At 40.8% G+C, this 9,503-nt stretch overlaps 1 long non-coding RNA gene across 1 annotated transcript; it reads left to right on the top strand.

The window, feature by feature from the left end:
- The first annotated feature begins 1,147 nt into the window (after positions 1 to 1,147).
- On the top strand, positions 1,148 to 9,100 carry LOC106036978 (uncharacterized). Its single transcript, XR_010825112.1, has 3 exons — positions 1,148 to 1,269; positions 1,884 to 2,103; positions 7,710 to 9,100. It is a non-coding gene; the product is annotated as an uncharacterized lncRNA (long non-coding RNA).
- The last annotated feature ends 403 nt before the right edge of the window (positions 9,101 to 9,503 follow it).

Raw genomic sequence — 9,503 nt, 5'->3', positions numbered from 1 at the left:
GAATTTAGTGTAACTCCTCACAGAATTAATTCATGCTCTTTTTGGTGTTGTTGTTCTACTACAAAAGCAAATTAAAAAAAGACAGCAAGAACATTGGATAGGGCTTTGAGCAACCCTGGGGGGCTGGAACTATGTGATCCTTAAGGGTCCCCTCCAACCCAAACCATTATTCTGTGATTCTGTGGTACTGCACACAATCTGTTCTGTAAAGACAAAGTGCCCTTAATATCTAAAATTTATGGTCTCCTTTGCTGTCACTGATGTACAGAATATGTCCCAAGGATAACATGCTTTTTGTGCCAATACCAAGTGAGTCTTGTCATTGACAGCTCATACTTATATGAATACAAAGATAAGATTTAAGAGGAAAGGTATTCGTTTGGTGCCTGCATTTGTTCTCGGTGCAGTTGCTGAGGTGCTAGAAGCAGGGGGTGGGGGCTGAAGTGGTGGCCTCGGTGAGGTGATGCCAGGGCTGCCCGGTGCTGACCCCAGCCTCTCCCAGCCTCCTCCGATGGCCCCACAGCAGGGCACCAAGAAGGCGGCGCCTCGGGGGCAGCCTGGGGAAGGGAGGGCAAACGCCGCACAGCAGGGGACGGTGAGGGGAGCGGTGGGAGGAGCGGCCCTGCACAGACAGCAAGGGGAGAGCAGGAGGGAGGCAGGAGGTGCTTCAGGCACCAGAGATGGCCCTGCAGCCCTGTAGAAGACTGTGGTGAAATAGATGCATATACCCTGAAGTACTGAAGCCCATTGCAAGGACCCACACTGGAGCCAGGGAAGATTGTGCAGAGGAAGGAGCAGCAGAGAGGAACTCTTAAAACCACAGACCCTGTTTCCTGCTCTCTGTGCCATTCAGTGTTGGGAGAGGTAGAGGAGCTGGGAGTGAAGTTGTAGAATCATAGCATCATTTATGTTGGAAAAGACCTTGTCCTGGTTTCAGTTAGGACAGAGTTAATTTTCCTCCTAGTAGCTGGTAGGGTGCTATGTTTTGGATTAGGAGGAGAAGAGTGCTGATAACATGCTGATGTTTTAATTGTTGCAGAGCAGTGCTTACACCAGGCCAAGGACTTTTCAGCCTCTCGCTCTGTCCTGCCAGCGAGCAGGCTGGGGGTGCAGCAGGAGCTGGGAGGTGATGGACCCAGAACAGCTGACCCAAACTGGCCAAAGGGGTATTCCATACCATCTGACGTCATGCTAAACAATATATAGGGGTGGCTGGCCGGGGTGGGGGGCCGGCTGCTCGGGGATAGGCTGGGCATCGGTCAGCGGGTGGTGAGCAATTGCGTTGTGCATCACTTGTTTCGTACACATTATTATCAGTAATACTATTATCATCATTATTATTATTATTGTTATTATTATTTTCCTGTCTTAATAAACTGTCTTTATCTCAACTCACAGGCTTCACTTTCCCGTTTCTCTCCCCCATTTCTCTCCCCCATCCGAGAGAGGGAGGCGGGAGGGTGAGCGAAAGGCTGTGTGGTGTTTAGCTGCTGGCTGGGTTAAACCACAACAGACCTCTAAGATCATCTAGTCCAATCTTTAACCTAGGCCTGAGAAAAAGGGAAGGAAAGGGAAAGATAGTGGTTTTAATGTTTTCCTTTGCATCTTATTACTCAAACTTATTTTAATTGACAATAAATTAATTTTCCCCAAGTCTGCTTTGCCCATGATGATAATTGTAAACAGTCTCCCTGTCTTTATCTCAACTCACAAGCTTTTTCATCTGATACATGTATAAAACTACCTCTAGTCATTCAGTTTTGCCATAGTTAATTTTGATGTAATATTCAGCTTGAATTTTGTATCAGGTCTGAAATGCTGCAATTTATCATGACTTTTCTGTGTGTTGATTCCTTATTTTTTTTTGTTTGTTTCTCTCTCAGCAGTCTGGACTGGTTGACTGTGAAGGCTTTCTATGTCCTTTCCCAAGCTGTTGCAATATTTTGCAATATTGGGTGGAGGCATGAACGTTTCAAGAGAGGGCTTCATGGGTCTGTTAGGGAAGCTTGGGATGTTGTCAGCATGGATCTTCATGAAGCTTCAGTCCTTTGAGAATGCCTTGATTTCACTTCCTTAAATAACTGGACACTCTTCTAACATAAGGTAGGAAAGTTAAAATCTGGTCCAGAGTATATTATAACCTGCCCAACAAGAATATCTGGAACTTTCATCTGTGGTTTGTTTGTTTGTTTGTTTCTTTTGTGGAGCTGCATTGGCATCATGCAGAATTTCATGTATGCTACTCCACATGCTTTTTTGGAGTTTATGAGCATTATTCGTTTTTAATGGAATACATGCAAGCCTTGATGAAACCGTCTTTTGTTTTATAATAGAGGTACTTTCATTGCAGTGCAGTTAGAGCAGAATTCCCTGCAAGTTTCTTTTCAATACCTAACTAGGACTAATTAACATTACCGGGTAATTCACTGCATGACTGAATTATTCATTGTCTTCTCTCATTGTAATACTCTTAGTATGTTTATTAGTGTTACAAATTAACTCTGTCGTAATTACACCATAATTAGATTCACAGCAATACAACCAGGGAATTAGTGGTAACTAGTAGTAACTAAAACTGTTACTACCCTGTAATTGCACTTGTAATTACCAAATAACTGTGTTGTAACTATGTAATTTAAAGGGATGCCAAAAAATGAGTCCTTCCACCTCCATCTGAAACAGATATTGTGCACACACACATACACACACGCACACACAATCTTACCTTCATTTTTTTTAATTGGAAAGAAATAAAGCTCAATTTTTTTCTCCCAGTGAAAATACATCTGAAATACATCCACGCTCACTCCAGACTATCATCCACTCCCTTACGTATCTGCTATTTATATGCAAGAAATCATTTCTATTTTGAAACGAAATTTTGGAATAGTTTGGAATATTTTCAGACACTTAATATACTTAAACTTTGGCCTGAGGTTTTTATGGGGCAACCCTGCTTAGTTTCTTTCCTGTGTAGATATCACATAAATGTTGCTATGAATGAAGGGATATGCCAAAAGTAACGTATGCCTAAACTAGCCTCAGAACTGCAAGCCATTTATATGTTTCCACATGATACCATATCCTAGACAACTAGACTTGCTAAAAGCTAACATGTAGTACTACATTATTATGGGTATACTGTTTCTGGGATGTTTGTTAAAATGCTCTTTACATGACAATCACACTGGACTCTGTAAATGTGCTACTTTTTTAGGAGCTCATCTGGGGAATCCCTTTAGCTATGTAGACTAGCCCAAAGCTCCCACTACCACAGTCTGACTGTATTCATAGTGGAAGAAACAGTAGGATTAACTATGACTTCATGAGGCCCAATTGCAAGATGGAAACTCAGGGATTTTAGTTCTGTTCTTTCCTTTGCTGATGATTCTGGGTAGATTCTTGATTTACCACCTTTTCTAAAGCATTTTGAAACCCAGTAGTGGATGGTGCTCATCAATAGCTGGATTTTATTTCAGAAATTCTGTGAGTTATACATGAAAGAAGAGCACAGCTCAGATTTCTCCAAACCACCTCCTGTATCTTTCCCAGATGTGTTCTCAGCAATGAGTAGCAGAAAGCCTGGTTTGGTCTCAAGAGAAGGAGAAACTACATGGAGACCAAAGAAGAGTCAGGTCAGCCTCCCCTACTGTCCCATGACTCTCATACAACAGGAAGCCCATTGTTTCACTCTGGATGACAGTATGATGCTATAAATTCATTGGAAATTAATTGTCTTATTCTGCTTCCTCTGATGTCTGGAATACTATGAGAGTCTGAGTGGGTTTAAACAGTGTGCTGTCCTAGAAATTAGTATATGGGAAAGTAAACTGCATGGGCTTTATAAACTAGCGGTTATGCAGAGTCCATGGTTTAGATGTTAATTTGGTACAGAAAGGAATATTTTTTTACTGATTGGAAACTACTTTCAGTCTTCACATATCTGCCTATTGTGTATCATCTATATGCATTTTGAACAATACAATAAAAAGTACAGAATTATAATGCTATATCCTGATTTCCTGAAGATACTTTCTAAAGATTTTGCAACATCAGCAGTGTTAGTGGAAAGCGAAAAGTTGTTGGTTATATACATCTTGTCAGAGACTAAAAAAATGCATATTGACTTCATATGAGATATAGCCAAAGAAATCTGAATTACTAACTAAATAGTTCGCAAATCTTCCACAGGCAAAACACACTTTGTGCTTATAAAAACTGACATGGAAAATTTTAATACTATTTTTTGCCAATTTAGACCTTGCCTCTAGTCAGCCAGGGAACTTGCTTAACTTTTAAATACAATGACTTCTCCTTCTAGTAATTGCTAGTTTTATTTTTACTAATATATGCATTTCTTAAACCAGAACGCTGAATGTTTGAACAAACGCAGAGTTTACATGGATAAAAGTATTTACATTCTGATAAACTGACATGAAGACATACAGATTGTTTCCTTGATAGCTTTTCAATTCTGACACTTATATTCTTTTATTTAAAATACAATCACTGGCATGAAACTGGACAGGACTAGTCTAGGATAGGACTTTAAAAATATATATATATTTAAAAAAACAACAACAACAACAACAACAACAACACGATAATGTAAGGAATCTAAGTCAAAATTAGCCCTGTAACAGAGAGCTGAGGCAAGGTCTTCTAACTTTGTTTGGAAGTCAGCATGTTTGGACAGAATGTAAGTTAAGAATCCTCCCCTGCTAGTATGAAATCTCATGTTATTGAGCATCGAAACTATCCAAAGATATTTCCACATAGTTCTGAGCCACAAAATTCACTACTTTTAAGGGCAACCTAGCACGTTATATGGATGGGTTCTATGTGCTCAGAATAAAGTACTATATGAAGTATAAAACATGATCATCCTCTAAAGTTCTCTGAAAATACTGTCAGCTAGTTAAATATACTCAATATTTAGCTAAATTTAATTTATGAGCATTATTTGCCCAGTACACTGCATGGTGTGCTTTTTATTTTTTTTTTATCCCTCTATTTTTCTGCCAAACTCCAACTGAAACTGTACCTTTAGCACTTCAGTAAGCCAACATAATTTCCATGGCTAGAGCTGGCATATAAAATGAGTTCACAGAGGAATCTCCACTCATGCAGGCTACATGCTACTCAGCATTTAGTAGTCAAATGCAAGTGGCTTGGGATTTTTCTAAAAGAATTTATTCTAAACCATGTTAGGCAAACACTGTGAAAAATGTTTTTTGAATGATACAGCTCAGAACATCGCAACTAATTCTTCTATTGCCACAGGATGGATACTGAAATAGGAATGTGCTGATAATACATGGTTGGAAGACATTAAATGATATGGATAGAAATGGATGATCCTGGTGACATGGCTACAGCTTTATAATAAGGATTAGTAGCAAGAGTTTCTGTACAAACCAGGTGCTTACTGAAGAAATTTTAAAGATGAGGGTTTATTTAACATGTTACAAGCTAACTCTAAGTCACCAGTGGGATGTGACTTGGAAAAAAAGATATGCAAAAAACACAAGTGCAGAACAGAATGATAAATGCAAAATATTTATGGCTGAAACAGGGAAAACAGTAATTCTGTTGTAAGAGGTGCCTCTAGATTTATCTAGAATGCTGCAGACAATTCTGTTCATCCATGTTCAAGAATAATGTACTCAAACTATGAATGCAAATAATGGTTATGAGGATGACTTGGGAAAGAGAGACCCTGTTCAGCATGAGGGCACTGTATAAGTTTGGCAAAATGAATGCTGAAAGGAGATGTTTAACTTTTAAAGGTACATGAGGGTAAGTGAAGATTGCTGAGGAGAAGTTATTCAAACTAAAGATCAATGCTATTGCAAGGAGAACTGGGTGAAAACTGGCCATGATTAAAACTCACATTTGGAACTAGATGAAAGTTTATAACTCTCAGAGGAATTCTGTTTTGAAATAGCCTGTCTGTCTTGGGAGAAGAAGGCTGAATTAAACTTAGTACCTTTGTACCTGATGCATTTATGGACGGAACTCCAATAGCATGACCTCTGTAATGTCAAAGGACTAGAACGAGTGGATTGAGAAATTGCTTCCAGATCTAAATCCTGCCAACACAAGCACTGTCAGTTAACTCTTAGCTTCGACTCTCCTGTCTATCCTGACATACACAACCAGATGCCAAACCATGGTGTGTTTTCTTGCTTGGTTTTGATGCTTTGATAAGTATACTGTCTAGGAGCTCAGCATCTCATAGAAATTGCCGGTGAGTATTTGATTGTGAGGGCGAGTGCTGCAAAATCTGCAATACTGAGAATGCCAAATGTATATTAATATAATTTTGATAGATTTCCCAGGGTTAACCAGAAATGGTTTTGAGGTTTGGGGCTGATGGTGCTGTGACTCATATTAATGACAAATGGCAGTAATACAGTCCTACCAAGCAATTTTCAAGCTAGGCATGGTGCACAAAAGCCTAGCAGAAGATTTGACAGCAGGTGATGAGTTTACATTACAAACTTCAGATTGAAGCTTAATATTTACCAGGCATAGGTTGGAGAATAATAATAGAAAACAAGTATAGCCTTGCATTGTGGGGGGCTTCTGCCATTTGGAGAACCCTAAAGCAGAAGATAGATAAAAAAATGGATAAGTAGCTGACTGAGATGACTGACTGAGATCAAATATAAAAAGAAAGTACAGAGAAGGTGGAAAGAGGAATGTTCAAGTGTATTGGGATGGACTTAAGAAAGTCAGAGCTCAGCTGGTGTTGAAACCATTGAAGGATGCGAAGGGCAACAAGGCAGACTACTGTAAGAACGAAGGGTGTAAAGAAGACTGAGGCACCCAATGCTTTTTTGCTTGATGACAAGACCTTGATGACAAGGCTCTCCCACCTCCCAGTTCTCTGTGCCTAAGCAGAACCTGTGGGAATGCAGCATTACACATTGTGGAGGAAGAAAGCCTTAAGGTGTACATAAGCTAGCATACTGGGTGTAGGTGACAAGGCTTTGTTAGTGGAGGGATGCAGAGGCGGGTCCTGGGTCCTGTGAGTTGATGTGGGGGCTGCCCCATGCCGGACACAGCTGGTTCCAGCTGGCTCCAACAGCCCAACCGCAGGGCACGGCCGGCCCCACTGCCACCCTGTGATTGCCTTAGGAAAATCCTGTGTAAGAAAGGGCAGAAAACACCCATCAGAGATAAAGGGAGAAGAGAACGAGAAACAGCACTGGGAACACCAAGATCAGAGAGAAATAAGAGGAAGAGGAGAAGGAGAAGGAGAAGGAGAAGAAGGAGGAAGGGAGGAGAAGGAGTAGTGAAGGAGTGCAATTAAGTATAGGAAAAACTGAAGGAAAGGTGTTTTCCCTGTGTGTGTAAATATTAATATTTTAATTTAATTTAATTTAATTTAATTTAATTTAATTTAATTTTTATTTTATTTTATTATTTTATTTTTGTATCTCAGTATCTGAAGCAGTACTCAAGTATTCTTTCCGGTTGATAATAAATGAAATGGAATCCTCCAAGTCAAGTCTGTTCTACCCACATCAGTAACCATTAAGCACTCTCCCTGTCTTTATCTCAATCCATGTGCTTCCTCACTCCTGTTCTGATTTTTCCCAGTCTCCCACCCCATGTCCTGCTGGGGTAGGGGTGATGAGAAGGCGGCTGGGTGGCAGTCTGGATCTGTGCTGGAAACTCACCCTTTCTCTTTTCTACCTCAGGGTCAGCAGAGGAGAGCCTGGAGGAGCAATCCTACTGCTGCTGTGGCAGAGGTTTATTGGTAGTGCTCACCTTAGACTTGAGCTGTTTCATCCATGAAGAAGGCCCCCACCGTCAGCAATGAGAGAGCTAAGTGACTGTGCCTCTCCCTTGTAACCTCCTGGGCCAAGAGGCACAGCATTGACTGGGTGTATCACATCCCTTATCACTCACAAGCCTCTGGAGGCGACTCTTGTCAGGTGTGAAGGAACTGTAACCCCTCAAGGAAGATACTGTATATCGACCAGGCAAGTGGAACACCATGGAGAAAGGTCTCCAGTACCTGAGGGAATTAGCTGCGCTCGAGTTGGCATATAGGTCCAGATGAAATCTGGTGCAAGCAGTCTACATGGCAGATATTTGTACAGAGCACACCATCATTGTATGTTGGCAGAGGTGAACTGGAGCAATGGAGTGGAACCAACAATGAATTTTATGTCTGGCCAACTCTGACAATAGGAAGAAAATCTTTTTCCCATTACAGGTCTGTGTCTTGGCTGTGGAGAAACTGTCCAAATAGGTCCAGCACCTTGAAGGACATATATCTTCCTCCTCACCCATACAGACTAATATCTCAGCTATTAAGTCAGCTATAAGTCTGCGAATGCACAGAATGTGCACAGAATGTGGCAATCTTTGGGTTTATCTGTGTGACCACAAGGAGGACATGAGAAAGTGGGATGCTGAGCCTACCTTGACCCTAGAAGGAGGAGAGGAGGGAGGAGTGGGAGCCAGTGAAGTTGGGGAAGGTGCCTGCTTTTGGATCAGTGTGGGTCGTGGATCAGGAATCAGCACACGGAGGGTATTTCAGCAAAAGCAGGACACCTTGTGGGGCAGACAGGGACTGACAGTGAAGACAGTGCCCCAAGCCACAGGCAGGCTAGAGAGCTCTAAAGGCTCAGCACAAGGCTGCAGTATGTCAGAGACACACAACCTTTCCCGGGTACCCTGTGCTTTCCATCTCACATATGTTCCTGCTAGTGTGAAATGATGTGTATGGTGATGCGATGGCAATGTTTCTTCAGTAGAGCATGATCAGCACCCAGCTGGTCTGCATGTGCTACACTTAACAGTGTAGTTCTCCCATGTGCAGAGCTATTCAATGTTTTCCCAGGGAAAAGAAAAATTAAAAATCACTTCTCTTGAGACATACGAGTAGTCTTTTTTAATTCAGTGAGGTCCAGCTTGCTCCAGAAAACCATGTGATGGTCACACACATAATGCTGAAGAATACAGCATAGTGTACATCCTTCAATATTTTCTAGATGTTCAGTAACCAAAAATAGAGCTATTGCTTTAATAATATGACTTCTGAACAGTCTGATATTTTTGGGGTAGAACTGGATGAGACATGCAAAAAAGATGTTCATTTAGGGGTCTGCTAGTACATTTTTACTTCTTTACCCCTTCCACAAGTTCTTTTCTCAATCTTAGTGAGGTCATAATTCACAGCTTTGCTGATGCCATAGTGTCATCCAGTTTTTTTCTGAACTGAAATTGGTAAAAGCTGAGTGAAAAACTTACTGGTTTTGAATAACACTAAATAAGAAAGTACTTTTAAAAACACAACAATTGAGCTTTATGCATAAGGCCTGTAGTTTGGCCTTCCTGTGAAAATTATATATTCACATTTTTTTTTGTACTATTGAAAATTTTAATGGATGTGTTAATGGAGGAAGGTTTTTTTTTTGTCTGTCTCTATTTAAAATATTGCGTTTTGTATCAGTGGGCAGAATGAAACAGGTATTCTATTACTT

This window comes from Anser cygnoides, chromosome 1 (genome assembly GCF_040182565.1).
Source record: "Anser cygnoides isolate HZ-2024a breed goose chromosome 1, Taihu_goose_T2T_genome, whole genome shotgun sequence".
NCBI lineage: Eukaryota > Metazoa > Chordata > Aves > Anseriformes > Anatidae > Anser > Anser cygnoides.
This window is presented reverse-complemented; position numbering and strand designations above follow the sequence as displayed.